Source organism: Micromesistius poutassou (genome assembly GCF_964030765.1).
Source record: "Micromesistius poutassou genome assembly, chromosome: 23".
NCBI classification, from domain to species: domain Eukaryota; kingdom Metazoa; phylum Chordata; class Actinopteri; order Gadiformes; family Gadidae; genus Micromesistius; species Micromesistius poutassou.
In genome coordinates, this window is record NC_140293.1 from 9,453,355 (window position 1) to 9,479,664 (window position 26,310).

Sequence of the window (26,310 nt, forward strand, 5' to 3'; positions counted from 1 at the left end):
TGAATGTGGTTTTTTGTATTAAAATAGTGCCGAAATAGCTCAGTTGGGAGAGCGTTAGACTGAAGATCTAAATGTCCCTGGTTCGATCCCTGGTTTCGGCAGTTGAACATCAGGCTCACCTGTTGGTTTTTAATCCATGTGTGTTGATCTGCTAAGGCTTGTGTAAAAGTTAGTTTATTTTTACCCCCCACTTTTTAAGGTATTCTTTTTGAATGCTGTTGTTTGTGCATTTTTTTAAACCGAAATAGGTCAATTTCGATAGCGTTAGACTGAAGATCTAAATGTCCCTGGTTCGATCCCTGTTTTTGGCAGTATATGCTCTGTATGCCATGATTTGCCTTCTTTTTTAATTTCCTGTGAGTGTTGAACTTCTAATGTTATTGTTAAAGTTTATTTTTATTCCCCACAGTGTAAGTTATTCTGATTCAATGTGGTTGGTTGTAGCTAGATAGTGCCGAAATAGCTCAGTTGGGAGAGCGTTAGACTGAAGATCTAAATGTCCCTGGTTCGATCCCTGGTTTCGGCAGTTGAACATCAGGCTCACCTGTTGGTTTTTAATCCGTGTGTGTTGATCTGCTAAGGCTTGTGTAAAAGTTAGCTTATTTTTACCCCCCACTTTTTAAGGTATTCTTTTTGAATGCTGTTGTTTGTGCATTTTTTTAAACCGAAATAGGTCAATTTCGATAGCGTTAGACTGAAGATCTAAATGTCCCTGGTTCGATCCCTGGTTTCGGCAGTATATCCTCTGGATGCCTTGATTTGCCATCTTTTTTTAATTTCCTGTGAGTGTTGAACTTCTAATGTTATTGTTAAAGTTTATTTTTATTCCCCACAGTGTAAGTTATTCTGATTGAATGTGGTTTTTTGTTTTAAAATACTGCCGAAATAGCTCAGTTGGGAGAGCGTTAGACTGAAGATCTAAATGTCCCTGGTTCGATCCCTGGTTTCGGCAGTTGAACATCAGGCTCACCTGTTGGTTTTTAATCCATGTGTGTTGATCTGCTAAGGCTTGTGTAAAACTTGATTTATTTTTACCCCCCACTTTTTAAGGTATTCTTTTTGAAAGCTGTTGTTTGTGCATTTTTTTAAACCGAAATAGGTCAATTTCGATAGCGTTAGACTGAAGATTTAAATGTCCCTGGTTCGATCCCTGGTTTCGGCAGTATATCCTCTGGATGCCATGATTTGCCATCTTTTTTTAATTTCCTGTGAGTGTTGAACTTCTAATGTTATTGTTAAAGTTTATTTTTATTCCCCACAGTGTAAGTTATTCTGATTGAATGTGGTTGGTTGTAGTAAGGTAGTGCCGAAATAGCTCAGTTGGGAGAGCGTTAGACTGAAGATCTAAATGTCCCTGGTTCGATCCCTGGTTTCGGCAGTTGAACATCAGGCTCACCTGTTGGTTTTTAATCCGTGTGTGTTGATCTGCTAAGGCTTGTGTAAAAGTTAGCTTATTTTTACCCCCCACTTTTTAAGGTATTCTTTTTGAATGCTTTTGTTTGTGCATTTTTTTAAACCGAAATAGGTCAATTTCGATAGCGTTAGACTGAAGATCTAAATGTCCCTGGTTCGATCCCTGGTTTCGGCAGTATATCCTCTGGATGCCTTGATTTGCCATCTTTTTTTAATTTCCTGTGAGTGTTGAACTTCTAATGTTATTGTTAAAGTTTATTTTTATTCCCCACAGTGTAAGTTATTCTGATTGAATGTGGTTTTTTGTTTTAAAATACTGCCGAAATAGCTCAGTTGGGAGAGCGTTAGACTGAAGATCTAAATGTCCCTGGTTCGATCCCTGGTTTCGGCAGTTGAACATCAGGCTCACCTGTTGGTTTTTAATCCATGTGTGTTGATCTGCTAAGGCTTGTGTAAAACTTGATTTATTTTTACCCCCCACTTTTTAAGGTATTCTTTTTGAAAGCTGTTGTTTGTGCATTTTTTTAAACCGAAATAGGTCAATTTCGATAGCGTTAGACTGAAGATCTAAATATCCCTGGTTCGATCCCTGTTTTCGGCAGTATATGCTCTGTATGCCATGATTTGCCTTCTTTTTTTAATTTCCTGTGAGTGTTGAACTTCTAATGTTATTGTTAAAGTTTATTTTTATTCCCCACAGTGTAAGTTATTCTGATTGAATGTGGTTGGTTGTAGTAAGATAGTGCCGAAATAGCTCAGTTGGGAGAGTGTTAGACTGAAGATCTAAATGTCCCTGGTTCGATCCCTGGTTTCGGCAGTTGAACATCAGGCTCACCTGTTGGTTTTTAATCCGTGTGTGTTGATCTGCTAAGGCTTGTGTAAAAGTTAGCTTATTTTTACCCCCCACTTTTTAAGGTATTCTTTTTGAATGCTGTTGTTTGTGCATTTTTTTAAACCGAAATAGGTCAATTTCGATAGCGTTAGACTGAAGATCTAAATGTCCCTGGTTCGATCCCTGGTTTCGGCAGTATATCCTCTGGATGCCTTGATTTGCCATCTTTTTTTAATTTCCTGTGAGTGTTGAACTTCTAATGTTATTGTTAAAGTTTATTTTTATTCCCCACAGTGTAAGTTATTCTGATTGAATGTGGTTTTTTGTTTTAAAATAGTGCCGAAATAGCTCAGTTGGGAGAGCGTTAGACTGAAGATCTAAATGTCCCTGGTTCGATCCCTGGTTTCGGCAGTTGAACATCAGGCTCACCTGTTGGTTTTTAATCCATGTGTGTTGATCTGCTAAGGCTTGTGTAAAAGTTAGTTTATTTTTACCCCCCACTTTTTAAGGTATTCTTTTTGAATGCTGTTGTTTGTGCATTTTTTTAAACCGAAATAGGTCAATTTCGATAGCGTTAGACTGAAGATCTAAATGTCCCTGGTTCGATCCCTGTTTTTGGCAGTATATGCTCTGTATGCCATGATTTGCCTTCTTTTTTAATTTCCTGTGAGTGTTGAACTTCTAATGTTATTGTTAAAGTTTATTTTTATTCCCCACAGTGTAAGTTATTCTGATTCAATGTGGTTGGTTATAGCTAGATAGTGCCGAAATAGCTCAGTTGGGAGAGCGTTAGACTGAAGATCTAAATGTCCCTGGTTCGATCCCTGGTTTCGGCAGTTGAACATCAGGCTCACCTGTTGGTTTTTAATCCATGTGTGTTGATCTGCTAAGGCTTGTGTAAAACTTGATTTATTTTTACCCCCCACTTTTTAAGGTATTCTTTTTGAATGCTGTTGTTTGTGCATTTTTTTAAACCGAAATAGGTCAATTTCGATAGCGTTAGACTGAAGATCTAAATGTCCCTGGTTCGATCCCTGGTTTCGGCAGTATATCCTCTGGATGCCTTGATTTGCCATCTTTTTTTAATTTCCTGTGAGTGTTGAACTTCTAATGTTATTGTTAAAGTTTATTTTTATTCCCCACAGTGTAAGTTATTCTGATTGAATGTGGTTTTTTGTTTTAAAATAGTGCCGAAATAGCTCAGTTGGGAGAGCGTTAGACTGAAGATCTAAATGTCCCTGGTTCGATCCCTGGTTTCGGCAGTTGAACATCAGGCTCACCTGTTGGTTTTTAATCCATGTGTGTTGATCTGCTAAGGCTTGTGTAAAACTTGATTTATTTTTACCCCCCACTTTTTAAGGTATTCTTTTTGAAAGCTGTTGTTTGTGCATTTTTTTAAACCGAAATAGGTCAATTTCGATAGCGTTAGACTGAAGATCTAAATGTCCCTGGTTCGATCCCTGGTTTCGGCAGTATATCCTCTGGATGCCATGATTTGCCATCTTTTTTTAATTTCCTGTGAGTGTTGAACTTCTAATGTTATTGTTAAAGTTTATTTTTATTCCCCACAGTGTAAGTTATTCTGATTGAATGTGGTTGGTTGTAGTAAGGTAGTGCCGAAATAGCTCAGTTGGGAGAGCGTTAGACTGAAGATCTAAATGTCCCTGGTTCGATCCCTGGTTTCGGCAGTTGAACATCAGGCTCACCTGTTGGTTTTTAATCCGTGTGTGTTGATCTGCTAAGGCTTGTGTAAAAGTTAGCTTATTTTTACCCCCCACTTTTTAAGGTATTCTTTTTGAATGCTGTTGTTTGTGCATTTTTTTAAACCGAAATAGGTCAATTTCGATAGCGTTAGACTGAAGATCTAAATGTCCCTGGTTCGATCCCTGGTTTCGGCAGTATATCCTCTGGATGCCTTGATTTGCCATCTTTTTTTAATTTCCTGTGAGTGTTGAACTTCTAATGTTATTGTTAAAGTTTATTTTTATTCCCCACAGTGTAAGTTATTCTGATTGAATGTGGTTTTTTGTTTTAAAATACTGCCGAAATAGCTCAGTTGGGAGAGCGTTAGACTGAAGATCTAAATGTCCCTGGTTCGATCCCTGGTTTCGGCAGTTGAACATCAGGCTCACCTGTTGGTTTTTAATCCATGTGTGTTGATCTGCTAAGGCTTGTGTAAAACTTGATTTATTTTTACCCCCCACTTTTTAAGGTATTCTTTTTGAAAGCTGTTGTTTGTGCATTTTTTTAAACCGAAATAGGTCAATTTCGATAGCGTTAGACTGAAGATCTAAATGTCCCTGGTTCGATCCCTGGTTTCGGCAGTATATCCTCTGGATGCCATGATTTGCCATCTTTTTTTAATTTCCTGTGAGTGTTGAACTTCTAATGTTATTGTTAAAGTTTATTTTTATTCCCCACAGTGTAAGTTATTCTGATTGAATGTGGTTGGTTGTAGTAAGGTAGTGCCGAAATAGCTCAGTTGGGAGAGTGTTAGACTGAAGATCTAAATGTCCCTGGTTCGATCCCTGGTTTCGGCAGTTGAACATCAGGCTCACCTGTTGGTTTTTAATCCGTGTGTGTTGATCTGCTAAGGCTTGTGTAAAAGTTAGCTTATTTTTACCCCCCACTTTTTAAGGTATTCTTTTTGAATGCTGTTGTTTGTGCATTTTTTTAAACCGAAATAGGTCAATTTCGATAGCGTTAGACTGAAGATCTAAATGTCCCTGGTTCGATCCCTGGTTTCGGCAGTATATCCTCTGGATGCCTTGATTTGCCATCTTTTTTTAATTTCCTGTGAGTGTTGAACTTCTAATGTTATTGTTAAAGTTTATTTTTATTCCCCACAGTGTAAGTTATTCTGATTGAATGTGGTTTTTTGTTTTAAAATACTGCCGAAATAGCTCAGTTGGGAGAGCGTTAGACTGAAGATCTAAATGTCCCTGGTTCGATCCCTGGTTTCGGCAGTTGAACATCAGGCTCACCTGTTGGTTTTTAATCCATGTGTGTTGATCTGCTAAGGCTTGTGTAAAAGTTAGTTTATTTTTACCCCCCACTTTTTAAGGTATTCTTTTTGAATGCTGTTGTTTGTGCATTTTTTTAAACCGAAATAGGTCAATTTCGATAGCGTTAGACTGAAGATCTAAATGTCCCTGGTTCGATCCCTGTTTTTGGCAGTATATGCTCTGTATGCCATGATTTGCCTTCTTTTTTAATTTCCTGTGAGTGTTGAACTTCTAATGTTATTGTTAAAGTTTATTTTTATTCCCCACAGTGTAAGTTATTCTGATTCAATGTGGTTGGTTGTAGCTAGATAGTGCCGAAATAGCTCAGTTGGGAGAGCGTTAGACTGAAGATCTAAATGTCCCTGGTTCGATCCCTGGTTTCGGCAGTTGAACATCAGGCTCACCTGTTGGTTTTTAATCCATGTGTGTTGATCTGCTAAGGCTTGTGTAAAACTTGATTTATTTTTACCCCCCACTTTTTAAGGTATTCTTTTTGAAAGCTGTTGTTTGTGCATTTTTTTAAACCGAAATAGGTCAATTTCGATAGCGTTAGACTGAAGATCTAAATGTCCCTGGTTCGATCCCTGGTTTCGGCAGTATATCCTCTGGATGCCATGATTTGCCATCTTTTTTTAATTTCCTGTGAGTGTTGAACTTCTAATGTTATTGTTAAAGTTTATTTTTATTCCCCACAGTGTAAGTTATTCTGATTCAATGTGGTTGGTTGTAGTAAGGTAGTGCCGAAATAGCTCAGTTGGGAGAGCGTTAGACTGAAGATCTAAATGTCCCTGGTTCGATCCCTGGTTTCGGCAGTTGAACATCAGGCTCACCTGTTGGTTTTTAATCCGTGTGTGTTGATCTGCTAAGGCTTGTGTAAAAGTTAGCTTATTTTTACCCCCCACTTTTTAAGGTATTCTTTTTGAATGCTGTTGTTTGTGCATTTTTTTAAACCGAAATAGGTCAATTTCGATAGCGTTAGACTGAAGATCTAAATGTCCCTGGTTCGATCCCTGGTTTCGGCAGTATATCCTCTGGATGCCTTGATTTGCCATCTTTTTTTAATTTCCTGTGAGTGTTGAACTTCTAATGTTATTGTTAAAGTTTATTTTTATTCCCCACAGTGTAAGTTATTCTGATTGAATGTGGTTTTTTGTTTTAAAATAGTGCCGAAATAGCTCAGTTGGGAGAGCGTTAGACTGAAGATCTAAATGTCCCTGGTTCGATCCCTGGTTTCGGCAGTTGAACATCAGGCTCACCTGTTGGTTTTTAATCCATGTGTGTTGATCTGCTAAGGCTTGTGTAAAACTTGATTTATTTTTACCCCCCACTTTTTAAGGTATTCTTTTTGAATGCTGTTGTTTGTGCATTTTTTTAAACCGAAATAGGTCAATTTCGATAGCGTTAGACTGAAGATCTAAATATCCCTGGTTCGATCCCTGGTTTCGGCAGTATATCCTCTGGATGCCATGATTTGCCATCTTTTTTTAAATTCCTGTAAGTGTTGATCTTCTAATCTTGTTGTTGAAGTTTATTTTTATTCCCCACAGTGTAAGTTATTCTGATTGAATGTGGTTTTTTGTATTAAAATAGTGCCGAAATAGCTCAGTTGGGAGAGCGTTAGACTGAAGATCTAAATGTCCCTGGTTCGATCCCTGGTTTCGGCAGTTGAACATCAGGCTCACCTGTTGGTTTTTAATCCATGTGTGTTGATCTGCTAAGGCTTGTGTAAAAGTTAGTTTATTTTTACCCCCCACTTTTTAAGGTATTCTTTTTGAATGCTGTTGTTTGTGCATTTTTTTAAACCGAAATAGGTCAATTTCGATAGCGTTAGACTGAAGATCTAAATGTCCCTGGTTCGATCCCTGTTTTTGGCAGTATATGCTCTGTATGCCATGATTTGCCTTCTTTTTTAATTTCCTGTGAGTGTTGAACTTCTAATGTTATTGTTAAAGTTTATTTTTATTCCCCACAGTGTAAGTTATTCTGATTCAATGTGGTTGGTTGTAGCTAGATAGTGCCGAAATAGCTCAGTTGGGAGAGCGTTAGACTGAGGATCTAAATGTCCATGGTTCGATCCCTGGTTTCGGCAGTTGAACATCAGGCTCACCTGTTGGTTTTTAATCCATGTGTGTTGATCTGCTAAGGCTTGTGTAAAACTTGATTTATTTTTACCCCCCACTTTTTAAGGTATTCTTTTTGAATGCTGTTGTTTGTGCATTTTTTTAAACCGAAATAGGTCAATTTCGATAGCGTTAGACTGAAGATCTAAATGTCCCTGGTTCGATCCCTGGTTTCGGCAGTATATCCTCTGGATGCCTTGATTTGCCATCTTTTTTTAATTTCCTGTGAGTGTTGAACTTCTAATGTTATTGTTAAAGTTTATTTTTATTCCCCACAGTGTAAGTTATTCTGATTGAATGTGGTTTTTTGTTTTAAAATAGTGCCGAAATAGCTCAGTTGGGAGAGCGTTAGACTGAAGATCTAAATGTCCCTGGTTCGATCCCTGGTTTCGGCAGTTGAACATCAGGCTCACCTGTTGGTTTTTAATCCATGTGTGTTGATCTGCTAAGGCTTGTGTAAAACTTGATTTATTTTTACCCCCCACTTTTTAAGGTATTCTTTTTGAAAGCTGTTGTTTGTGCATTTTTTTAAACCGAAATAGGTCAATTTCGATAGCGTTAGACTGAAGATCTAAATGTCCCTGGTTCGATCCCTGGTTTCGGCAGTATATCCTCTGGATGCCATGATTTGCCATCTTTTTTTAATTTCCTGTGAGTGTTGAACTTCTAATGTTATTGTTAAAGTTTATTTTTATTCCCCACAGTGTAAGTTATTCTGATTGAATGTGGTTGGTTGTAGTAAGTTAGTGCCGAAATAGCTCAGTTGGGAGAGCGTTAGACTGAAGATCTAAATGTCCCTGGTTCGATCCCTGGTTTCGGCAGTTGAACATCAGGCTCACCTGTTGGTTTTTAATCCGTGTGTGTTGATCTGCTAAGGCTTGTGTAAAAGTTAGCTTATTTTTACCCCCCACTTTTTAAGGTATTCTTTTTGAATGCTGTTGTTTGTGCATTTTTTTAAACCGAAATAGGTCAATTTCGATAGCGTTAGACTGAAGATCTAAATGTCCCTGGTTCGATCCCTGGTTTCGGCAGTATATCCTCTGGATGCCTTGATTTGCCATCTTTTTTTAATTTCCTGTGAGTGTTGAACTTCTAATGTTATTGTTAAAGTTTATTTTTATTCCCCACAGTGTAAGTTATTCTGATTGAATGTGGTTTTTTGTTTTAAAATACTGCCGAAATAGCTCAGTTGGGAGAGCGTTAGACTGAAGATCTAAATGTCCCTGGTTCAATCCCTGGTTTCGGCAGTTGAACATCAGGCTCACCTGTTGGTTTTTAATCCATGTGTGTTGATCTGCTAAGGCTTGTGTAAAACTTGATTTATTTTTACCCCCCACTTTTTAAGGTATTCTTTTTGAAAGCTGTTGTTTGTGCATTTTTTTAAACCGAAATAGGTCAATTTCGATAGCGTTAGACTGAAGATTTAAATGTCCCTGGTTCGATCCCTGGTTTCGGCAGTATATCCTCTGGATGCCATGATTTGCCATCTTTTTTTAATTTCCTGTGAGTGTTGAACTTCTAATGTTATTGTTAAAGTTTATTTTTATTCCCCACAGTGTAAGTTATTCTGATTGAATGTGGTTGGTTGTAGTAAGGTAGTGCCGAAATAGCTCAGTTGGGAGAGCGTTAGACTGAAGATCTAAATGTCCCTGGTTCGATCCCTGGTTTCGGCAGTTGAACATCAGGCTCACCTGTTGGTTTTTAATCCGTGTGTGTTGATCTGCTAAGGCTTGTGTAAAAGTTAGCTTATTTTTACCCCCCACTTTTTAAGGTATTCTTTTTGAATGCTTTTGTTTGTGCATTTTTTTAAACCGAAATAGGTCAATTTCGATAGCGTTAGACTGAAGATCTAAATGTCCCTGGTTCGATCCCTGGTTTCGGCAGTATATCCTCTGGATGCCTTGATTTGCCATCTTTTTTTAATTTCCTGTGAGTGTTGAACTTCTAATGTTATTGTTAAAGTTTATTTTTATTCCCCACAGTGTAAGTTATTCTGATTGAATGTGGTTTTTTGTTTTAAAATACTGCCGAAATAGCTCAGTTGGGAGAGCGTTAGACTGAAGATCTAAATGTCCCTGGTTCGATCCCTGGTTTCGGCAGTTGAACATCAGGCTCACCTGTTGGTTTTTAATCCATGTGTGTTGATCTGCTAAGGCTTGTGTAAAACTTGATTTATTTTTACCCCCCACTTTTTAAGGTATTCTTTTCGAAAGCTGTTGTTTGTGCATTTTTTTAAACCGAAATAGGTCAATTTCAATAGCGTTAGACTGAAGATCTAAATATCCCTGGTTCGATCCCTGTTTTCGGCAGTATATGCTCTGTATGCCATGATTTGCCTTCTTTTTTTAATTTCCTGTGAGTGTTGAACTTCTAATGTTATTGTTAAAGTTTATTTTTATTCCCCACAGTGTAAGCTATTCTGATTGAATGTGGTTGGTTGTAGTAAGATAGTGCCGAAATAGCTCAGTTGGGAGAGCGTTAGACTGAAGATCTAAATGTCCCTGGTTTGATCCCTGGTTTCGGCAGTTGAACATCAGGCTCACCTGTTGGTTTTTAATCCATGTGTGTTGATCTGCTAAGGCTTGTGTAAAAGTTAGTTTATTTTTACCCCCCACTTTTTAAGGTATTCTTTTTGAATGCTGTTGTTTGTGCATTTTTTTAAACCGAAATAGGTCAATTTCGATAGCGTTAGACTGAAGATCTAAATGTCCCTGGTTCGATCCCTGTTTTTGGCAGTATATGCTCTGTATGCCATGATTTGCCTTCTTTTTTAATTTCCTGTGAGTGTTGAACTTCTAATGTTATTGTTAAAGTATATTTTTATTCCCCACAGTGTAAGTTATTCTGATTCAATGTGGTTGGTTGTAGCTAGATAGTGCCGAAATAGCTCAGTTGGGAGAGCGTTAGACTGAAGATCTAAATGTCCCTGGTTCGATCCCTGGTTTCGGCAGTTGAACATCAGGCTCACCTGTTGGTTTTTAATCCATGTGTGTTGATCTGCTAAGGCTTGTGTAAAACTTGATTTATTTTTACCCCCCACTTTTTAAGGTATTCTTTTTGAATGCTGTTGTTTGTGCATTTTTTTAAACCGAAATAGGTCAATTTCGATAGCGTTAGACTGAAGATCTAAATGTCCCTGGTTCGATCCCTGGTTTCGGCAGTATATCCTCTGGATGCCTTGATTTGCCATCTTTTTTTAATTTCCTGTGAGTGTTGAACTTCTAATGTTATTGTTAAAGTTTATTTTTATTCCCCACAGTGTAAGTTATTCTGATTGAATGTGGTTTTTTGTTTTACAATAGTGCCGAAATAGCTCAGTTGGGAGAGCGTTAGACTGAAGATCTAAATGTCCCTGGTTCGATCCCTGGTTTCGGCAGTTGAACATCAGGCTCACCTGTTGGTTTTTAATCCATGTGTGTTGATCTGCTAAGGCTTGTGTAAAACTTGATTTATTTTTACCCCCCACTTTTTAAGGTATTCTTTTTGAAAGCTGTTGTTTGTGCATTTTTTTAAACCGAAATAGGTCAATTTCGATAGCGTTAGACTGAAGATCTAAATGTCCCTGGTTCGATCCCTGGTTTCGGCAGTATATCCTCTGGATGCCATGATTTGCCATCTTTTTTTAATTTCCTGTGAGTGTTGAACTTCTAATGTTATTGTTAAAGTTTATTTTTATTCCCCACAGTGTAAGTTATTCTGATTGACTGTGGTTGGTTGTAGTAAGGTAGTGCCGAAATAGCTCAGTTGGGAGAGCGTTAGACTGAAGATCTAAATGTCCCTGGTTCGATCCCTGGTTTCGGCAGTTGAACATCAGGCTCACCTGTTGGTTTTTAATCCGTGTGTGTTGATCTGCTAAGGCTTGTGTAAAAGTTAGCTTATTTTTACCCCCCACTTTTTAAGGTATTCTTTTTGAATGCTGTTGTTTGTGCATTTTTTTAAACCGAAATAGGTCAATTTCGATAGCGTTAGACTGAAGATCTAAATGTCCCTGGTTCGATCCCTGGTTTCGGCAGTATATCCTCTGGATGCCTTGATTTGCCATCTTTTTTTAATTTCCTGTGAGTGTTGAACTTCTAATGTTATTGTTAAAGTTTATTTTTATTCCCCACAGTGTAAGTTATTCTGATTGAATGTGGTTTTTTGTTTTAAAATAGTGCCGAAATAGCTCAGTTGGGAGAGCGTTAGACTGAAGATCTAAATGTCCCTGGTTCGATCCCTGGTTTCGGCAGTTGAACATCAGGCTCACCTGTTGGTTTTTAATCCATGTGTGTTGATCTGCTAAGGCTTGTGTAAAACTTGATTTATTTTTACCCCCCACTTTTTAAGGTATTCTTTTTGAAAGCTGTTGTTTGTGCATTTTTTTAAACCGAAATAGGTCAATTTCAATAGCGTTAGACTGAAGATCTAAATATCCCTGGTTCGATCCCTGTTTTCGGCAGTATATGCTCTGTATGCCATGATTTGCCTTCTTTTTTTAATTTCCTGTGAGTGTTGAACTTCTAATGTTATTGTTAAAGTTTATTTTTATTCCCCACAGTGTAAGTTATTCTGATTGAATGTGGTTGGTTGTAGGAAGGTAGTGCAGAAATAGCTCAGTTGGGAGAGCGTTAGACTGAAGATCTAAATGTCCCTGGTTTGATCCCTGGTTTCGGCAGTTGAACATCAGGCTCACCTGTTGGTTTTTAATCCATGTGTGTTGATCTGCTAAGGCTTGTGTAAAAGTTAGTTTATTTTTACCCCCCACTTTTTAAGGTATTCTTTTTGAATGCTGTTGTTTGTGCATTTTTTTAAACCGAAATAGGTCAATTTCGATAGCGTTAGACTGAAGATCTAAATGTCCCTGGTTCGATCCCTGGTTTCGGCAGTATATCCTCTGGATGCCTTGATTTACCATCTTTTTTTAATTTCCTGTGAGTGTTGAACTTCTAATGTTATTGTTAAAGTTTATTTTTATTCCCCACAGTGTAAGTTATTCTGATTGAATGTGGTTTTTTGTTTTAAAACAGTGCCGAAATAGCTCAGTTGGGAGAGCGTTAGACTGAAGATCTAAATGTCCCTGGTTCGATCCCGGTTTTTGGCAGTATATGCTCTGTATGCCATGATTTGCCTTCTTTTTTAATTTCCTGTGAGTGTTGAACTTCTAATGTTATTGTTAAAGTTTATTTTTATTCCCCACAGTGTAAATTATTCTGATTGATTGTGGTTGGTTGTAGTTTGATAGTGCCGAAATAGCTCAGTTGGGAGAGCGTTAGACTGAAGATCTAAATGTCCCTGGTTCGATCCCTGGTTTCGGCAGTTGAACATCAGGCTCACCTGTTGGTTTTTAATCCATGTGTGTTGATCTGCTAAGGCTTGTGTAAAACTTGATTTATTTTTACCCCCCACTTTTTAAGGTATTCTTTTTGAATGCTGTTGTTTGTGCATTTTTTTAAACCGAAATAGGTCAATTTCGATAGCGTTAGACTGAAGATCTAAATATCCCTGGTTCGATCCCTGGTTTCGGCAGTATATCCTCTGGATGCCATGATTTGCCATCTTTTTTTAAATTCCTGTAAGTGTTGATCTTCTAATCTTGTTGTTGAAGTTTATTTTTATTCCCCACAGTGTAAGTTATTCTGATTGAATGTGGTTTTTTGTATTAAACTAGTGCCGAAATAGCTCAGTTGGGAGAGCGTTAGACTGAAGATCTAAATGTCCCTGGTTTGATCCCTGGTTTCGGCAGTTGAACATCAGGCTCACCTGTTGGTTTTTAATCCATGTGTGTTGATCTGCTAAGGCTTGTGTAAAAGTTAGTTTATTTTTACCCCCCACTTTTTAAGGTATTCTTTTTGAATGCTGTTGTTTGTGCATTTTTTTAAACCGAAATAGGTCAATTTCGATAGCGTTAGACTGAAGATTTAAATGTCCCTGGTTCGATCCCTGGTTTCGGCAGTATATCCTCTGGATGCCATGATTTGCCATCTTTTTTTAATTTCCTGTGAGTGTTGAACTTCTAATGTTATTGTTAAAGTTTATTTTTATTCCCCACAGTGTAAGTTATTCTGATTGAATGTGGTTGGTTGTAGTAAGGAAGTGCCGAAATAGCTCAGTTGGGAGAGCGTTAGACTGAAGATCTAAATGTCCCTGGTTCGATCCCTGGTTTCGGCAGTTGAACATCAGGCTCACCTGTTGGTTTTTAATCCGTGTGTGTTGATCTGCTAAGGCTTGTGTAAAAGTTAGCTTATTTTTACCCCCCACTTTTTAAGGTATTCTTTTTGAATGCTTTTGTTTGTGCATTTTTTTAAACCGAAATAGGTCAATTTCGATAGCGTTAGACTGAAGATCTAAATGTCCCTGGTTCGATCCCTGGTTTCGGCAGTATATCCTCTGGATGCCTTGATTTGCCATCTTTTTTTAATTTCCTGTGAGTGTTGAACTTCTAATGTTATTGTTAAAGTTTATTTTTATTCCCCACAGTGTAAGTTATTCTGATTGAATGTGGTTTTTTGTTTTAAAATACTGCCGAAATAGCTCAGTTGGGAGAGCGTTAGACTGAAGATCTAAATGTCCCTGGTTCGATCCCTGGTTTCGGCAGTTGAACATCAGGCTCACCTGTTGGTTTTTAATCCATGTGTGTTGATCTGCTAAGGCTTGTGTAAAACTTGATTTATTTTTACCCCCCACTTTTTAAGGTATTCTTTTTGAAAGCTGTTGTTTGTGCATTTTTTTAAACCGAAATAGGTCAATTTCGATAGCGTTAGACTGAAGATCTAAATATCCCTGGTTCGATCCCTGTTTTCGGCAGTATATGCTCTGTATGCCATGATTTGCCTTCTTTTTTTAATTTCCTGTGAGTGTTGAACTTCTAATGTTATTGTTAAAGTTTATTTTTATTCCCCACAGTGTAAGTTATTCTGATTGAATGTGGTTGGTTGTAGTAAGATAGTGCCGAAATAGCTCAGTTGGGAGAGCGTTAGACTGAAGATCTAAATGTCCCTGGTTTGATCCCTGGTTTCGGCAGTTGAACATCAGGCTCACCTGTTGGTTTTTAATCCATGTGTGTTGATCTGCTAAGGCTTGTGTAAAAGTTAGTTTATTTTTACCCCCCACTTTTTAAGGTATTCTTTTTGAATGCTGTTGTTTGTGCATTTTTTTAAACCGAAATAGGTCAATTTCGATAGCGTTAGACTGAAGATCTAAATGTCCCTGGTTCGATCCCTGTTTTTGGCAGTATATGCTCTGTATGCCATGATTTGCCTTCTTTTTTAATTTCCTGTGAGTGTTGAACTTCTAATGTTATTGTTAAAGTATATTTTTATTCCCCACAGTGTAAGTTATTCTGATTCAATGTGGTTGGTTGTAGCTAGATAGTGCCGAAATAGCTCAGTTGGGAGAGCGTTAGACTGAAGATCTAAATGTCCCTGGTTCGATTCCTGGTTTCGGCAGTTGAACATCAGGCTCACCTGTTGGTTTTTAATCCATGTGTGTTGATCTGCTAAGGCTTGTGTAAAACTTGATTTATTTTTACCCCCCACTTTTTAAGGTATTCTTTTTGAATGCTGTTGTTTGTGCATTTTTTTAAACCGAAATAGGTCAATTTCGATAGAGTTAGACTGAAGATCTAAATGTCCCTGGTTCGATCCCTGGTTTCGGCAGTATATCCTCTGGATGCCTTGATTTGCCATCTTTTTTTAATTTCCTGTGAGTGTTGAACTTCTAATGTTATTGTTAAAGTTTATTTTTATTCCCCACAGTGTAAGTTATTCTGATTGAATGTGGTTTTTTGTTTTACAATAGTGCCGAAATAGCTCAGTTGGGAGAGCGTTAGACTGAAGATCTAAATGTCCCTGGTTCGATCCCTGGTTTCGGCAGTTGAACATCAGGCTCACCTGTTGGTTTTTAATCCATGTGTGTTGATCTGCTAAGGCTTGTGTAAAACTTGATTTATTTTTACCCCCCACTTTTTAAGGTATTCTTTTTGAAAGCTGTTGTTTGTGCATTTTTTTAAACCGAAATAGGTCAATTTCAATAGCGTTAGACTGAAGATCTAAATATCCCTGGTTCGATCCCTGTTTTCGGCAGTATATGCTCTGTATGCCATGATTTGCCTTCTTTTTTTAATTTCCTGTGAGTGTTGAACTTCTAATGTTATTGTTAAAGTTTATTTTTATTCCCCACAGTGTAAGTTATTCTGATTGAATGTGGTTGGTTGTAGGAAGGTAGTGCAGAAATAGCTCAGTTGGGAGAGCGTTAGACTGAAGATCTAAATGTCCCTGGTTTGATCCCTGGTTTCGGCAGTTGAACATCAGGCTCACCTGTTGGTTTTTAATCCATGTGTGTTGATCTGCTAAGGCTTGTGTAAAAGTTAGTTTATTTTTACCCCCCACTTTTTAAGGTATTCTTTTTGAATGCTGTTGTTTGTGCATTTTTTTAAACCGAAATAGGTCAATTTCGATAGCGTTAGACTGAAGATCTAAATGTCCCTGGTTCGATCCCTGGTTTCGGCAGTATATCCTCTGGATGCCTTGATTTACCATCTTTTTTTAATTTCCTGTGAGTGTTGAACTTCTAATGTTATTGTTAAAGTTTATTTTTATTCCCCACAGTGTAAGTTATTCTGATTGAATGTGGTTTTTTGTTTTAAAACAGTGCCGAAATAGCTCAGTTGGGAGAGCGTTAGACTGAAGATCTAAATGTCCCTGGTTCGATCCCGGTTTTTGGCAGTATATGCTCTGTATGCCATGATTTGCCTTCTTTTTTAATTTCCTGTGAGTGTTGAACTTCTAATGTTATTGTTAAAGTTTATTTTTATTCCCCACAGTGTAAATTATTCTGATTGATTGTGGTTGGTTGTAGTTTGATAGTGCCGAAATAGCTCAGTTGGGAGAGCCTTAGACTGAAGATCTAAATGTCCCTGGTTCGATCCCTGGTTTCGGCAGTTGAACATCAGGCTCACCTGTTGGTTTTTAATCCATGTGTGTTGATCTGCTAAGGCTTGTGTAAAACTTGATTTATTTTTACCCCCCACTTTTTAAGGTATTCTTTTTGAATGCTGTTGTTTGTGCATTTTTTTAAACCGAAATAGGTCAATTTCGATAGCGTTAGACTGAAGATCTAAATATCCCTGGTTCGATCCCTGGTTTCGGCAGTATATCCTCTGGATGCCATGATTTGCCATCTTTTTTTAAATTCCTGTAAGTGTTGATCTTCTAATCTTGTTGTTGAAGTTTATTTTTATTCCCCACAGTGTAAGTTATTCTGATTGAATGTGGTTTTTTGTATTAAACTAGTGCCGAAATAGCTCAGTTGGGAGAGCGTTAGACTGAAGATCTAAATGTCCCTGGTTCGATCCCTGGTTTCGGCAGTTGAACATCAGGCTCACCTGTTGGTTTTTAATCCATGTGTGTTGATCTGCTAAGGCTTGTGTAAAAGTTAGTTTATTTTTACCCCCCACTTTTTAAGGTATTCTTTTTGAATGCTGTTGTTTGTGCATTTTTTTAAACCGAAATAGGTCAATTTCGATAGCGTTAGACTGAAGATTTAAATGTCCCTGGTTCGATCCCTGGTTTCGGCAGTATATCCTCTGGATGCCATGATTTGCCATCTTTTTTTAATTTCCTGTGAGTGTTGAACTTCTAATGTTATTGTTAAAGTTTATTTTTATTCCCCACAGTGTAAGTTATTCTGATTGAATGTGGTTGGTTGTAGTAAGGTAGTGCCGAAATAGCTCAGTTGGGAGAGCGTTAGACTGAAGATCTAAATGTCCCTGGTTCGATCCCTGGTTTCGGCAGTTGAACATCAGGCTCACCTGTTGGTTTTTAATCCGTGTGTGTTGATCTGCTAAGGCTTGTGTAAAAGTTAGCTTATTTTTACCCCCCACTTTTTAAGGTATTCTTTTTGAATGCTTTTGTTTGTGCATTTTTTTAAACCGAAATAGGTCAATTTCGATAGCGTTAGACTGAAGATCTAAATGTCCCTGGTTCGATCCCTGGTTTCGGCAGTATATCCTCTGGATGCCTTGATTTGCCATCTTTTTTTAATTTCCTGTGAGTGTTGAACTTCTAATGTTATTGTTAAAGTTTATTTTTATTCCCCACAGTGTAAGTTATTCTGATTGAATGTGGTTTTTTGTTTTAAAATACTGCCGAAATAGCTCAGTTGGGAGAGCGTTAGACTGAAGATCTAAATGTCCCTGGTTCGATCCCTGGTTTCGGCAGTTGAACATCAGGCTCACCTGTTGGTTTTTAATCCATGTGTGTTGATCTGCTAAGGCTTGTGTAAAACTTGATTTATTTTTACCCCCCACTTTTTAAGGTATTCTTTTTGAAAGCTGTTGTTTGTGCATTTTTTTAAACCGAAATAGGTCAATTTCGATAGCGTTAGACTGAAGATCTAAATATCCCTGGTTCGATCCCTGTTTTCGGCAGTATATGCTCTGTATGCCATGATTTGCCTTCTTTTTTTAATTTCCTGTGAGTGTTGAACTTCTAATGTTATTGTTAAAGTTTATTTTTATTCCCCACAGTGTAAGTTATTCTGATTGAATGTGGTTGGTTGTAGTAAGATAGTGCCGAAATAGCTCAGTTGGGAGAGCGTTAGACTGAAGATCTAAATGTCCCTGGTTTGATCCCTGGTTTCGGCAGTTGAACATCAGGCTCACCTGTTGGTTTTTAATCCATGTGTGTTGATCTGCTAAGGCTTGTGTAAAAGTTAGTTTATTTTTACCCCCCACTTTTTAAGGTATTCTTTTTGAATGCTGTTGTTTGTGCATTTTTTTAAACCGAAATAGGTCAATTTCGATAGCGTTAGACTGAAGATCTAAATGTCCCTGGTTCGATCCCTGTTTTTGGCAGTATATGCTCTGTATGCCATGATTTGCCTTCTTTTTTAATTTCCTGTGAGTGTTGAACTTCTAATGTTATTGTTAAAGTATATTTTTATTCCCCACAGTGTAAGTTATTCTGATTCAATGTGGTTGGTTGTAGCTAGATAGTGCCGAAATAGCTCAGTTGGGAGAGCGTTAGACTGAAGATCTAAATGTCCCTGGTTCGATCCCTGGTTTCGGCAGTTGAACATCAGGCTCACCTGTTGGTTTTTAATCCATGTGTGTTGATCTGCTAAGGCTTGTGTAAAACTTGATTTATTTTTACCCCCCACTTTTTAAGGTATTCTTTTTGAATGCTGTTGTTTGTGCATTTTTTTAAACCGAAATAGGTCAATTTCGATAGCGTTAGACTGAAGATCTAAATGTCCCTGGTTCGATCCCTGGTTTCGGCAGTATATCCTCTGGATGCCTTGATTTGCCATCTTTTTTTAATTTCCTGTGAGTGTTGAACTTCTAATGTTATTGTTAAAGTTTATTTTTATTCCCCACAGTGTAAGTTATTCTGATTGAATGTGGTTTTTTGTTTTACAATAGTGCCGAAATAGCTCAGTTGGGAGAGCGTTAGACTGAAGATCTAAATGTCCCTGGTTCGATCCCTGGTTTCGGCAGTTGAACATCAGGCTCACCTGTTGGTTTTTAATCCATGTGTGTTGATCTGCTAAGGCTTGTGTAAAACTTGATTTATTTTTACCCCCCACTTTTTAAGGTATTCTTTTTGAAAGCTGTTGTTTGTGCATTTTTTTAAACCGAAATAGGTCAATTTCGATAGCGTTAGACTGAAGATCTAAATGTCCCTGGTTCGATCCCTGGTTTCGGCAGTATATCCTCTGGATGCCATGATTTGCCATCTTTTTTTAATTTCCTGTGAGTGTTGAACTTCTAATGTTATTGTTAAAGTTTATTTTTATTCCCCACAGTGTAAGTTATTCTGATTGACTGTGGTTGGTTGTAGTAAGGTAGTGCCGAAATAGCTCAGTTGGGAGAGCGTTAGACTGAAGATCTAAATGTCCCTGGTTCGATCCCTGGTTTCGGCAGTTGAACATCAGGCTCACCTGTTGGTTTTTAATCCGTGTGTGTTGATCTGCTAAGGCTTGTGTAAAAGTTAGCTTATTTTTACCCCCCACTTTTTAAGGTATTCTTTTTGAATGCTGTTGTTTGTGCATTTTTTTAAACCGAAATAGGTCAATTTCGATAGCGTTAGACTGAAGATCTAAATGTCCCTGGTTCGATCCCTGGTTTCGGCAGTATATCCTCTGGATGCCTTGATTTGCCATCTTTTTTTAATTTCCTGTGAGTGTTGAACTTCTAATGTTATTGTTAAAGTTTATTTTTATTCCCCACAGTGTAAGTTATTCTGATTGAATGTGGTTTTTTGTTTTAAAATAGTGCCGAAATAGCTCAGTTGGGAGAGCGTTAGACTGAAGATCTAAATGTCCCTGGTTCGATCCCTGGTTTCGGCAGTTGAACATCAGGCTCACCTGTTGGTTTTTAATCCATGTGTGTTGATCTGCTAAGGCTTGTGTAAAACTTGATTTATTTTTACCCCCCACTTTTTAAGGTATTCTTTTCGAAAGCTGTTGTTTGTGCATTTTTTTAAACCGAAATAGGTCAATTTCAATAGCGTTAGACTGAAGATCTAAATATCCCTGGTTCGATCCCTGTTTTCGGCAGTATATGCTCTGTATGCCATGATTTGCCTTCTTTTTTTAATTTCCTGTGAGTGTTGAACTTCTAATGTTATTGTTAAAGTTTATTTTTATTCCCCACAGTGTAAGTTATTCTGATTGAATGTGGTTGGTTGTAGGAAGGTAGTGCAGAAATAGCTCAGTTGGGAGAGCGTTAGACTGAAGATCTAAATGTCCCTGGTTTGATCCCTGGTTTCGGCAGTTGAACATCAGGCTCACCTGTTGGTTTTTAATCCATGTGTGTTGATCTGCTAAGGCTTGTGTAAAAGTTAGTTTATTTTTACCCCCCACTTTTTAAGGTATTCTTTTTGAATGCTGTTGTTTGTGCATTTTTTTAAACCGAAATAGGTCAATTTCGATAGCGTTAGACTGAAGATCTAAATGTCCCTGGTTCGATCCCTGGTTTCGGCAGTATATCCTCTGGATGCCTTGATTTACCATCTTTTTTTAATTTCCTGTGAGTGTTGAACTTCTAATGTTATTGTTAAAGTTTATTTTTATTCCCCACAGTGTAAGTTATTCTGATTGAATGTGGTTTTTTGTTTTAAAACAGTGCCGAAATAGCTCAGTTGGGAGAGCGTTAGACTGAAGATCTAAATGTCCCTGGTTCGATCCCGGTTTTTGGCAGTATATGCTCTGTATGCCATGATTTGCCTTCTTTTTTAATTTCCTGTGAGTGTTGAACTTCTAATGTTATTGTTAAAGTTTATTTTTATTCCCCACAGTGTAAATTATTCTGATTGATTGTGGTTGGTTGTAGTTTGATAGTGCCGAAATAGCTCAGTTGGGAGAGCGTTAGACTGAAGATCTAAATGTCCCTGGTTCGATCCCTGGTTTCGGCAGTTGAACATCAGGCTCACCTGTTGATTTTTATTCCATGTGTGTTGATCTGCTAAGGCTTGTGTAAAACTTGATTTATTTTTACCCCCCACTTTTTAAGGTATTCTTTTTGAATGCTGTTGTTTGTGCATTTTTTTAAACCGAAATAGGTCAATTTCGATAGCGTTAGACTGAAGATCTAAATATCCCTGGTTCGATCCCTGGTTTCGGCAGTATATCCTCTGGATGCCATGATTTGCCATCTTTTTTTAAATTCCTGTAAGTGTTGATCTTCTAATCTTGTTGTTGAAGTTTATTTTTATTCCCCACAGTGTAAGTTATTCTGATTGAATGTGGTTTTTTGTATTAAACTAGTGCCGAAATAGCTCAGTTGGGAGAGCGTTAGACTGAAGATCTAAATGTCCCTGGTTCGATCCCTGGTTTCGGCAGTTGAACATCAGGCTCACCTGTTGGTTTTTAATCCATGTGTGTTGATCTGCTAAGGCTTGTGTAAAAGTTAGTTTATTTTTACCCCCCACTTTTTAAGGTATTCTTTTTGAATGCTGTTGTTTGTGCATTTTTTTAAACCGAAATAGGTCAATTTCGATAGCGTTAGACTGAAGATCTAAATGTCCCTGGTTCGATCCCTGTTTTTGGCAGTATATGCTCTGTATGCCATGATTTGCCTTCTTTTTTAATTTCCTGTGAGTGTTGAACTTCTAATGTTATTGTTAAAGTTTATTTTTATTCCCCACAGTGTAAGTTATTCTGATTCAATGTGGTTGGTTGTAGCTAGATAGTGCCGAAATAGCTCAGTTGGGAGAGCGTTAGACTGAAGATCTAAATGTCCCTGGTTTCGGCAGTTGAACATCAGGCTCACCTGTTGTTTTTTAATCCATGTGTGTTGATCTGCTAAGGCTTGTGTAAAACTTGATTTATTTTTACCCCCCACTTTTTAAGGTATTCTTTTTGAATGCTGTTGTTTGTGCATTTTTTTAAACCGAAATAGGTCAATTTTGATAGCGTTAGACTGAAGATCTAAATGTCCCTGGTTCGATCCCTGGTTTCGGCAGTATATCCTCTGGATGCCTTGATTTGCCATCTTTTTTTAATTTCCTGTGAGTGTTGAACTTCTAATGTTATTGTTAAAGTTTATTTTTATTCCCCACAGTGTAAGTTATTCTGATTGAATGTGGTTTTTTGTTTTAAAATAGTGCCGAAATAGCTCAGTTGGGAGAGCGTTAGACTGAAGATCTAAATGTCCCTGGCTCGATCACTGGTTTCGGCAGTTGAACATCAGGCTCACCTGTTGGTTTTTAATCCATGTGTGTTGATCTGCTAAGGCTTGTGTAAAACTTGATTTATTTTTACCCCCCACTTTTTAAGGTATTCTTTTTGAAAGCTGTTGTTTGTGCATTTTTTTAAACCGAAATAGGTCAATTTCGATAGCGTTAGACTGAAGATCTATATATCCCTGGTTCGATCCCTGTTTTCGGCAGTATATGCTCTGTATGCCATGATTTGCCTTCTTTTTTTAATTTCCTGTGAGTGTTGAACTTCTAATGTTATTGTTAAAGTTTATTTTTATTCCCCACAGTGTAAGTTATTCTGATTGAATGTGGTTGGTTGTTGTAAGGTAGTGCCGAAATAGCTCAGTTGGGAGAGCGTTAGACTGAAGATCTAAATGTCCCTGGTTCGATCCCTGGTTTCGGCAGTTGAACATCAGGCTCACCTGTTGGTTTTTAATCCATGTGTGTTGATCTGCTAAGGCTTGTGTAAAAGTTAGTTTATTTTTACCCCCCACTTTTTAAGGTATTCTTTTTGAATGCTGTTGTTTGTGCATTTTTTTAAACCGAAATAGGTCAATTTCGATAGCGTTAGACTGAAGATCTAAATGTCCCTGGTTCGATCCCTGGTTTCGGCAGTATATCCTCTGGATGCCTTGATTTGCCATCTTTTTTTAATTTCCTGTGAGTGTTGAACTTCTAATGTTATTGTTAAAGTTTATTTTTATTCCCCACAGTGTAAGTTATTCTGATTGAATGTGGTTGGTTGTAGTAAGATAGTGCCGAAATAGCTCAGTTGGGAGAGCGTTAGACTGAAGATCTAAATGTCCCTGGTTCGATCCCTGGTTTCGGCAGTTGAACATCAGGCTCACCTGTTGGTTTTTAATCCATGTGTGTTGATCTGCTAAGGCTTGTGTAAAACTTGATTTATTTTTACCCCCCACTTTTTAAGGTATTCTTTTTGAATGCTGTTGTTTGTGCATTTTTTTAAACCGAAATAGGTCAATTTCGATAGCGTTAGACTGAAGATCTAAATGTCCCTGGTTCGATCCCTGGTTTCGGCAGTATATCCTCTGGATGCCTTGATTTGCCATCTTTTTTTAATTTCCTGTGAGTGTTGAACTTCTAATGTTATTGTTAAAGTTTATTTTTATTCCCCACAGTGTAAGTTATTCTGATTGAATGTGGTTTTTTGTTTTACAATAGTGCCGAAATAGCTCAGTTGGGAGAGCGTTAGACTGAAGATCTAAATGTCCCTGGTTCGATCCCTGGTTTCGGCAGTTGAACATCAGGCTCACCTGTTGGTTTTTAATCCATGTGTGTTGATCTGCTAAGGCTTGTGTAAAACTTGATTTATTTTTACCCCCCACTTTTTAAGGTATTCTTTTTGAAAGCTGTTGTTTGTGCATTTTTTTAAACCGAAATAGGTCAATTTCGATAGCGTTAGACTGAAGATCTAAATGTCCCTGGTTCGATCCCTGGTTTCGGCAGTATATCCTCTGGATGCCATGATTTGCCATCTTTTTTTAATTTCCTGTGAGTGTTGAACTTCTAATGTTATTGTTAAAGTTTATTTTTATTCCCCACAGTGTAAGTTATTCTGATTGACTGTGGTTGGTTGTAGTAAGGTAGTGCCGAAATAGCTCAGTTGGGAGAGCGTTAGACTGAAGATCTAAATGTCCCTGGTTCGATCCCTGGTTTCGGCAGTTGAACATCAGGCTCACCTGTTGGTTTTTAATCCGTGTGTGTTGATCTGCTAAGGCTTGTGTAAAAGTTAGCTTATTTTTACCCCCCACTTTTTAAGGTATTCTTTTTGAATGCTGTTGTTTGTGCATTTTTTTAAACCGAAATAGGTCAATTTCGATAGCGTTAGACTGAAGATCTAAATGTCCCTGGTTCGATCCCTGGTTTCGGCAGTATATCCTCTGGATGCCTTGATTTGCCATCTTTTTTTAATTTCCTGTGAGTGTTGAACTTCTAATGTTATTGTTAAAGTTTATTTTTATTCCCCACAGTGTAAGTTATTCTGATTGAATGTGGTTTTTTGTTTTAAAATAGTGCCGAAATAGCTCAGTTGGGAGAGCGTTAGACTGAAGATCTAAATGTCCCTGGTTCGATCCCTGGTTTCGGCAGTTGAACATCAGGCTCACCTGTTGGTTTTTAATCCATGTGTGTTGATCTGCTAAGGCTTGTGTAAAACTTGATTTATTTTTACCCCCCACTTTTTAAGGTATTCTTTTCGAAAGCTGTTGTTTGTGCATTTTTTTAAACCGAAATAGGTCAATTTCAATAGCGTTAGACTGAAGATCTAAATATCCCTGGTTCGATCCCTGTTTTCGGCAGTTTATGCTCTGTATGCCATGATTTGCCTTCTTTTTTTAATTTCCTGTGAGTGTTGAACTTCTAATGTTATTGTTAAAGTTTATTTTTATTCCCCACAGTGTAAGTTATTCTGATTGAATGTGGTTGGTTGTAGGAAGGTAGTGCAGAAATAGCTCAGTTGGGAGAGCGTTAGACTGAAGATCTAAATGTCCCTGGTTTGATCCCTGGTTTCGGCAGTTGAACATCAGGCTCACCTGTTGGTTTTTAATCCATGTGTGTTGATCTGCTAAGGCTTGTGTAAAAGTTAGTTTATTTTTACCCCCCACTTTTTAAGGTATTCTTTTTGAATGCTGTTGTTTGTGCATTTTTTTAAACCGAAATAGGTCAATTTCGATAGCGTTAGACTGAAGATCTAAATGTCCCTGGTTCGATCCCTGGTTTCGGCAGTATATCCTCTGGATGCCTTGATTTACCATCTTTTTTTAATTTCCTGTGAGTGTTGAACTTCTAATGTTATTGTTAAAGTTTATTTTTATTCCCCACAGTGTAAGTTATTCTGATTGAATGTGGTTTTTTGTTTTAAAACAGTGCCGAAATAGCTCAGTTGGGAGAGCGTTAGACTGAATATCTAAATGTCCCTGGTTCGATCCCGGTTTTTGGCAGTATATGCTCTGTATGCCATGATTTGCCTTCTTTTTTAATTTCCTGTGAGTGTTGAACTTCTAATGTTATTGTTAAAGTTTATTTTTATTCCCCACAGTGTAAATTATTCTGATTGATTGTGGTTGGTTGTAGTTTGATAGTGCCGAAATAGCTCAGTTGGGAGAGCGTTAGACTGAAGATCTAAATGTCCCTGGTTCGATCCCTGGTTTCGGCAGTTGAACATCAGGCTCACCTGTTGGTTTTTAATCCATGTGTGTTGATCTGCTAAGGCTTGTGTAAAACTTGATTTATTTTTACCCCCCACTTTTTAAGGTATTCTTTTTGAATGCTGTTGTTTGTGCATTTTTTTAAACCGAAATAGGTCAATTTCGATAGCGTTAGACTGAAGATCTAAATATCCCTGGTTCGATCCCTGGTTTCGGCAGTATATCCTCTGGATGCCATGATTTGCCATCTTTTTTTAAATTCCTGTAAGTGTTGATCTTCTAATCTTGTTGTTGAAGTTTATTTTTATTCCCCACAGTGTAAGTTATTCTGATTGAATGTGGTTTTTTGTATTAAACTAGTGCCGAAATAGCTCAGTTGGGAGAGCGTTAGACTGAAGATCTAAATGTCCCTGGTTCGATCCCTGGTTTCGGCAGTTGAACATCAGGCTCACCTGTTGGTTTTTAATCCATGTGTGTTGATCTGCTAAGGCTTGTGTAAAAGTTAGTTTATTTTTACCCCCCACTTTTTAAGGTATTCTTTTTGAATGCTGTTGTTTGTGCATTTTTTTAAACCGAAATAGGTCAATTTCGATAGCGTTAGACTGAAGATCTAAATGTCCCTGGTTCGATCCCTGTTTTTGGCAGTATATGCTCTGTATGCCATGATTTGCCTTCTTTTTTAATTTCCTGTGAGTGTTGAACTTCTAATGTTATTGTTAAAGTTTATTTTTATTCCCCACAGTGTAAGTTATTCTGATTCAATGTGGTTGGTTGTAGCTAGATAGTGCCGAAATAGCTCAGTTGGGAGAGCGTTAGACTGAAGATCTAAATGTCCCTGGTTTCGGCAGTTGAACATCAGGCTCACCTGTTGTTTTTTAATCCATGTGTGTTGATCTGCTAAGGCTTGTGTAAAACTTGATTTATTTTTACCCCCCACTTTTTAAGGTATTCTTTTTGAATGCTGTTGTTTGTGCATTTTTTTAAACCGAAATAGGTCAATTTTGATAGCGTTAGACTGAAGATCTAAATGTCCCTGGTTCGATCCCTGGTTTCGGCAGTATATCCTCTGGATGCCTTGATTTGCCATCTTTTTTT

At 37.7% G+C, this 26,310-nt stretch overlaps 52 non-coding genes across 52 annotated transcripts; all 52 read left to right on the forward strand.

The window, feature by feature from the left end:
• Nucleotides 1-28: 28 nt before the first annotated feature.
• Nucleotides 29-101, forward strand: AC3HAE_038825 (transfer RNA phenylalanine (anticodon GAA)). Its single transcript has one exon. It is a non-coding gene; the product is annotated as a tRNA-Phe (tRNA).
• Nucleotides 102-453: 352 nt separating this feature from the next.
• Nucleotides 454-526, forward strand: AC3HAE_038826 (transfer RNA phenylalanine (anticodon GAA)). The gene has a single exon. It is a non-coding gene; the product is annotated as a tRNA-Phe (tRNA).
• Nucleotides 527-879: 353 nt separating this feature from the next.
• On the forward strand, nt 880-952 carry AC3HAE_038828 (transfer RNA phenylalanine (anticodon GAA)). Its single transcript has one exon. It is a non-coding gene; the product is annotated as a tRNA-Phe (tRNA).
• A 353-nt stretch (nt 953-1,305) lies between these two features.
• AC3HAE_038829 (transfer RNA phenylalanine (anticodon GAA)) lies at nt 1,306-1,378 on the forward strand. Its single transcript has one exon. It is a non-coding gene; the product is annotated as a tRNA-Phe (tRNA).
• A 353-nt stretch (nt 1,379-1,731) lies between these two features.
• On the forward strand, nt 1,732-1,804 carry AC3HAE_038830 (transfer RNA phenylalanine (anticodon GAA)). The gene has a single exon. It is a non-coding gene; the product is annotated as a tRNA-Phe (tRNA).
• Nucleotides 1,805-2,157: 353 nt separating this feature from the next.
• Nucleotides 2,158-2,230, forward strand: AC3HAE_038832 (transfer RNA phenylalanine (anticodon GAA)). Its single transcript has one exon. It is a non-coding gene; the product is annotated as a tRNA-Phe (tRNA).
• Nucleotides 2,231-2,583: 353 nt separating this feature from the next.
• AC3HAE_038833 (transfer RNA phenylalanine (anticodon GAA)) lies at nt 2,584-2,656 on the forward strand. The gene has a single exon. It is a non-coding gene; the product is annotated as a tRNA-Phe (tRNA).
• Nucleotides 2,657-3,008: 352 nt separating this feature from the next.
• AC3HAE_038834 (transfer RNA phenylalanine (anticodon GAA)) lies at nt 3,009-3,081 on the forward strand. The gene has a single exon. It is a non-coding gene; the product is annotated as a tRNA-Phe (tRNA).
• A 353-nt stretch (nt 3,082-3,434) lies between these two features.
• On the forward strand, nt 3,435-3,507 carry AC3HAE_038835 (transfer RNA phenylalanine (anticodon GAA)). Its single transcript has one exon. It is a non-coding gene; the product is annotated as a tRNA-Phe (tRNA).
• Nucleotides 3,508-3,860: 353 nt separating this feature from the next.
• Nucleotides 3,861-3,933, forward strand: AC3HAE_038836 (transfer RNA phenylalanine (anticodon GAA)). Its single transcript has one exon. It is a non-coding gene; the product is annotated as a tRNA-Phe (tRNA).
• Nucleotides 3,934-4,286: 353 nt separating this feature from the next.
• Nucleotides 4,287-4,359, forward strand: AC3HAE_038837 (transfer RNA phenylalanine (anticodon GAA)). The gene has a single exon. It is a non-coding gene; the product is annotated as a tRNA-Phe (tRNA).
• A 353-nt stretch (nt 4,360-4,712) lies between these two features.
• Nucleotides 4,713-4,785, forward strand: AC3HAE_038838 (transfer RNA phenylalanine (anticodon GAA)). The gene has a single exon. It is a non-coding gene; the product is annotated as a tRNA-Phe (tRNA).
• Nucleotides 4,786-5,138: 353 nt separating this feature from the next.
• On the forward strand, nt 5,139-5,211 carry AC3HAE_038840 (transfer RNA phenylalanine (anticodon GAA)). Its single transcript has one exon. It is a non-coding gene; the product is annotated as a tRNA-Phe (tRNA).
• Nucleotides 5,212-5,563: 352 nt separating this feature from the next.
• AC3HAE_038841 (transfer RNA phenylalanine (anticodon GAA)) lies at nt 5,564-5,636 on the forward strand. Its single transcript has one exon. It is a non-coding gene; the product is annotated as a tRNA-Phe (tRNA).
• Nucleotides 5,637-5,989: 353 nt separating this feature from the next.
• Nucleotides 5,990-6,062, forward strand: AC3HAE_038843 (transfer RNA phenylalanine (anticodon GAA)). Its single transcript has one exon. It is a non-coding gene; the product is annotated as a tRNA-Phe (tRNA).
• Nucleotides 6,063-6,415: 353 nt separating this feature from the next.
• AC3HAE_038844 (transfer RNA phenylalanine (anticodon GAA)) lies at nt 6,416-6,488 on the forward strand. Its single transcript has one exon. It is a non-coding gene; the product is annotated as a tRNA-Phe (tRNA).
• A 353-nt stretch (nt 6,489-6,841) lies between these two features.
• Nucleotides 6,842-6,914, forward strand: AC3HAE_038845 (transfer RNA phenylalanine (anticodon GAA)). The gene has a single exon. It is a non-coding gene; the product is annotated as a tRNA-Phe (tRNA).
• Nucleotides 6,915-7,266: 352 nt separating this feature from the next.
• On the forward strand, nt 7,267-7,339 carry trnal-gag (transfer RNA leucine (anticodon GAG)). Its single transcript has one exon. It is a non-coding gene; the product is annotated as a tRNA-Leu (tRNA).
• Nucleotides 7,340-7,692: 353 nt separating this feature from the next.
• On the forward strand, nt 7,693-7,765 carry AC3HAE_038847 (transfer RNA phenylalanine (anticodon GAA)). Its single transcript has one exon. It is a non-coding gene; the product is annotated as a tRNA-Phe (tRNA).
• A 353-nt stretch (nt 7,766-8,118) lies between these two features.
• AC3HAE_038848 (transfer RNA phenylalanine (anticodon GAA)) lies at nt 8,119-8,191 on the forward strand. The gene has a single exon. It is a non-coding gene; the product is annotated as a tRNA-Phe (tRNA).
• Nucleotides 8,192-8,544: 353 nt separating this feature from the next.
• AC3HAE_038849 (transfer RNA phenylalanine (anticodon GAA)) lies at nt 8,545-8,617 on the forward strand. Its single transcript has one exon. It is a non-coding gene; the product is annotated as a tRNA-Phe (tRNA).
• Nucleotides 8,618-8,970: 353 nt separating this feature from the next.
• Nucleotides 8,971-9,043, forward strand: AC3HAE_038850 (transfer RNA phenylalanine (anticodon GAA)). The gene has a single exon. It is a non-coding gene; the product is annotated as a tRNA-Phe (tRNA).
• A 353-nt stretch (nt 9,044-9,396) lies between these two features.
• AC3HAE_038852 (transfer RNA phenylalanine (anticodon GAA)) lies at nt 9,397-9,469 on the forward strand. Its single transcript has one exon. It is a non-coding gene; the product is annotated as a tRNA-Phe (tRNA).
• Nucleotides 9,470-10,247: 778 nt separating this feature from the next.
• AC3HAE_038854 (transfer RNA phenylalanine (anticodon GAA)) lies at nt 10,248-10,320 on the forward strand. The gene has a single exon. It is a non-coding gene; the product is annotated as a tRNA-Phe (tRNA).
• A 353-nt stretch (nt 10,321-10,673) lies between these two features.
• On the forward strand, nt 10,674-10,746 carry AC3HAE_038855 (transfer RNA phenylalanine (anticodon GAA)). The gene has a single exon. It is a non-coding gene; the product is annotated as a tRNA-Phe (tRNA).
• A 353-nt stretch (nt 10,747-11,099) lies between these two features.
• On the forward strand, nt 11,100-11,172 carry AC3HAE_038856 (transfer RNA phenylalanine (anticodon GAA)). Its single transcript has one exon. It is a non-coding gene; the product is annotated as a tRNA-Phe (tRNA).
• Nucleotides 11,173-11,525: 353 nt separating this feature from the next.
• On the forward strand, nt 11,526-11,598 carry AC3HAE_038857 (transfer RNA phenylalanine (anticodon GAA)). The gene has a single exon. It is a non-coding gene; the product is annotated as a tRNA-Phe (tRNA).
• A 994-nt stretch (nt 11,599-12,592) lies between these two features.
• AC3HAE_038858 (transfer RNA phenylalanine (anticodon GAA)) lies at nt 12,593-12,665 on the forward strand. Its single transcript has one exon. It is a non-coding gene; the product is annotated as a tRNA-Phe (tRNA).
• A 353-nt stretch (nt 12,666-13,018) lies between these two features.
• On the forward strand, nt 13,019-13,091 carry AC3HAE_038859 (transfer RNA phenylalanine (anticodon GAA)). The gene has a single exon. It is a non-coding gene; the product is annotated as a tRNA-Phe (tRNA).
• A 353-nt stretch (nt 13,092-13,444) lies between these two features.
• Nucleotides 13,445-13,517, forward strand: AC3HAE_038860 (transfer RNA phenylalanine (anticodon GAA)). Its single transcript has one exon. It is a non-coding gene; the product is annotated as a tRNA-Phe (tRNA).
• A 353-nt stretch (nt 13,518-13,870) lies between these two features.
• On the forward strand, nt 13,871-13,943 carry AC3HAE_038861 (transfer RNA phenylalanine (anticodon GAA)). Its single transcript has one exon. It is a non-coding gene; the product is annotated as a tRNA-Phe (tRNA).
• A 353-nt stretch (nt 13,944-14,296) lies between these two features.
• On the forward strand, nt 14,297-14,369 carry AC3HAE_038862 (transfer RNA phenylalanine (anticodon GAA)). Its single transcript has one exon. It is a non-coding gene; the product is annotated as a tRNA-Phe (tRNA).
• A 352-nt stretch (nt 14,370-14,721) lies between these two features.
• Nucleotides 14,722-14,794, forward strand: AC3HAE_038865 (transfer RNA phenylalanine (anticodon GAA)). The gene has a single exon. It is a non-coding gene; the product is annotated as a tRNA-Phe (tRNA).
• A 353-nt stretch (nt 14,795-15,147) lies between these two features.
• Nucleotides 15,148-15,220, forward strand: AC3HAE_038866 (transfer RNA phenylalanine (anticodon GAA)). Its single transcript has one exon. It is a non-coding gene; the product is annotated as a tRNA-Phe (tRNA).
• Nucleotides 15,221-16,214: 994 nt separating this feature from the next.
• On the forward strand, nt 16,215-16,287 carry AC3HAE_038867 (transfer RNA phenylalanine (anticodon GAA)). The gene has a single exon. It is a non-coding gene; the product is annotated as a tRNA-Phe (tRNA).
• A 353-nt stretch (nt 16,288-16,640) lies between these two features.
• On the forward strand, nt 16,641-16,713 carry AC3HAE_038868 (transfer RNA phenylalanine (anticodon GAA)). The gene has a single exon. It is a non-coding gene; the product is annotated as a tRNA-Phe (tRNA).
• A 353-nt stretch (nt 16,714-17,066) lies between these two features.
• On the forward strand, nt 17,067-17,139 carry AC3HAE_038869 (transfer RNA phenylalanine (anticodon GAA)). The gene has a single exon. It is a non-coding gene; the product is annotated as a tRNA-Phe (tRNA).
• A 353-nt stretch (nt 17,140-17,492) lies between these two features.
• On the forward strand, nt 17,493-17,565 carry AC3HAE_038870 (transfer RNA phenylalanine (anticodon GAA)). Its single transcript has one exon. It is a non-coding gene; the product is annotated as a tRNA-Phe (tRNA).
• Nucleotides 17,566-17,918: 353 nt separating this feature from the next.
• AC3HAE_038871 (transfer RNA phenylalanine (anticodon GAA)) lies at nt 17,919-17,991 on the forward strand. The gene has a single exon. It is a non-coding gene; the product is annotated as a tRNA-Phe (tRNA).
• A 352-nt stretch (nt 17,992-18,343) lies between these two features.
• AC3HAE_038872 (transfer RNA phenylalanine (anticodon GAA)) lies at nt 18,344-18,416 on the forward strand. The gene has a single exon. It is a non-coding gene; the product is annotated as a tRNA-Phe (tRNA).
• Nucleotides 18,417-18,769: 353 nt separating this feature from the next.
• On the forward strand, nt 18,770-18,842 carry AC3HAE_038873 (transfer RNA phenylalanine (anticodon GAA)). Its single transcript has one exon. It is a non-coding gene; the product is annotated as a tRNA-Phe (tRNA).
• A 353-nt stretch (nt 18,843-19,195) lies between these two features.
• AC3HAE_038874 (transfer RNA phenylalanine (anticodon GAA)) lies at nt 19,196-19,268 on the forward strand. Its single transcript has one exon. It is a non-coding gene; the product is annotated as a tRNA-Phe (tRNA).
• Nucleotides 19,269-19,621: 353 nt separating this feature from the next.
• Nucleotides 19,622-19,694, forward strand: AC3HAE_038877 (transfer RNA phenylalanine (anticodon GAA)). The gene has a single exon. It is a non-coding gene; the product is annotated as a tRNA-Phe (tRNA).
• A 994-nt stretch (nt 19,695-20,688) lies between these two features.
• Nucleotides 20,689-20,761, forward strand: AC3HAE_038878 (transfer RNA phenylalanine (anticodon GAA)). The gene has a single exon. It is a non-coding gene; the product is annotated as a tRNA-Phe (tRNA).
• A 353-nt stretch (nt 20,762-21,114) lies between these two features.
• On the forward strand, nt 21,115-21,187 carry AC3HAE_038879 (transfer RNA phenylalanine (anticodon GAA)). Its single transcript has one exon. It is a non-coding gene; the product is annotated as a tRNA-Phe (tRNA).
• A 1,192-nt stretch (nt 21,188-22,379) lies between these two features.
• Nucleotides 22,380-22,452, forward strand: AC3HAE_038880 (transfer RNA phenylalanine (anticodon GAA)). The gene has a single exon. It is a non-coding gene; the product is annotated as a tRNA-Phe (tRNA).
• Nucleotides 22,453-22,805: 353 nt separating this feature from the next.
• On the forward strand, nt 22,806-22,878 carry AC3HAE_038881 (transfer RNA phenylalanine (anticodon GAA)). The gene has a single exon. It is a non-coding gene; the product is annotated as a tRNA-Phe (tRNA).
• A 353-nt stretch (nt 22,879-23,231) lies between these two features.
• AC3HAE_038882 (transfer RNA phenylalanine (anticodon GAA)) lies at nt 23,232-23,304 on the forward strand. The gene has a single exon. It is a non-coding gene; the product is annotated as a tRNA-Phe (tRNA).
• A 353-nt stretch (nt 23,305-23,657) lies between these two features.
• AC3HAE_038883 (transfer RNA phenylalanine (anticodon GAA)) lies at nt 23,658-23,730 on the forward strand. Its single transcript has one exon. It is a non-coding gene; the product is annotated as a tRNA-Phe (tRNA).
• Nucleotides 23,731-24,083: 353 nt separating this feature from the next.
• On the forward strand, nt 24,084-24,156 carry AC3HAE_038884 (transfer RNA phenylalanine (anticodon GAA)). Its single transcript has one exon. It is a non-coding gene; the product is annotated as a tRNA-Phe (tRNA).
• Nucleotides 24,157-25,150: 994 nt separating this feature from the next.
• On the forward strand, nt 25,151-25,223 carry AC3HAE_038885 (transfer RNA phenylalanine (anticodon GAA)). Its single transcript has one exon. It is a non-coding gene; the product is annotated as a tRNA-Phe (tRNA).
• A 353-nt stretch (nt 25,224-25,576) lies between these two features.
• AC3HAE_038887 (transfer RNA phenylalanine (anticodon GAA)) lies at nt 25,577-25,649 on the forward strand. Its single transcript has one exon. It is a non-coding gene; the product is annotated as a tRNA-Phe (tRNA).
• Nucleotides 25,650-26,310: the final 661 nt, after the last annotated feature.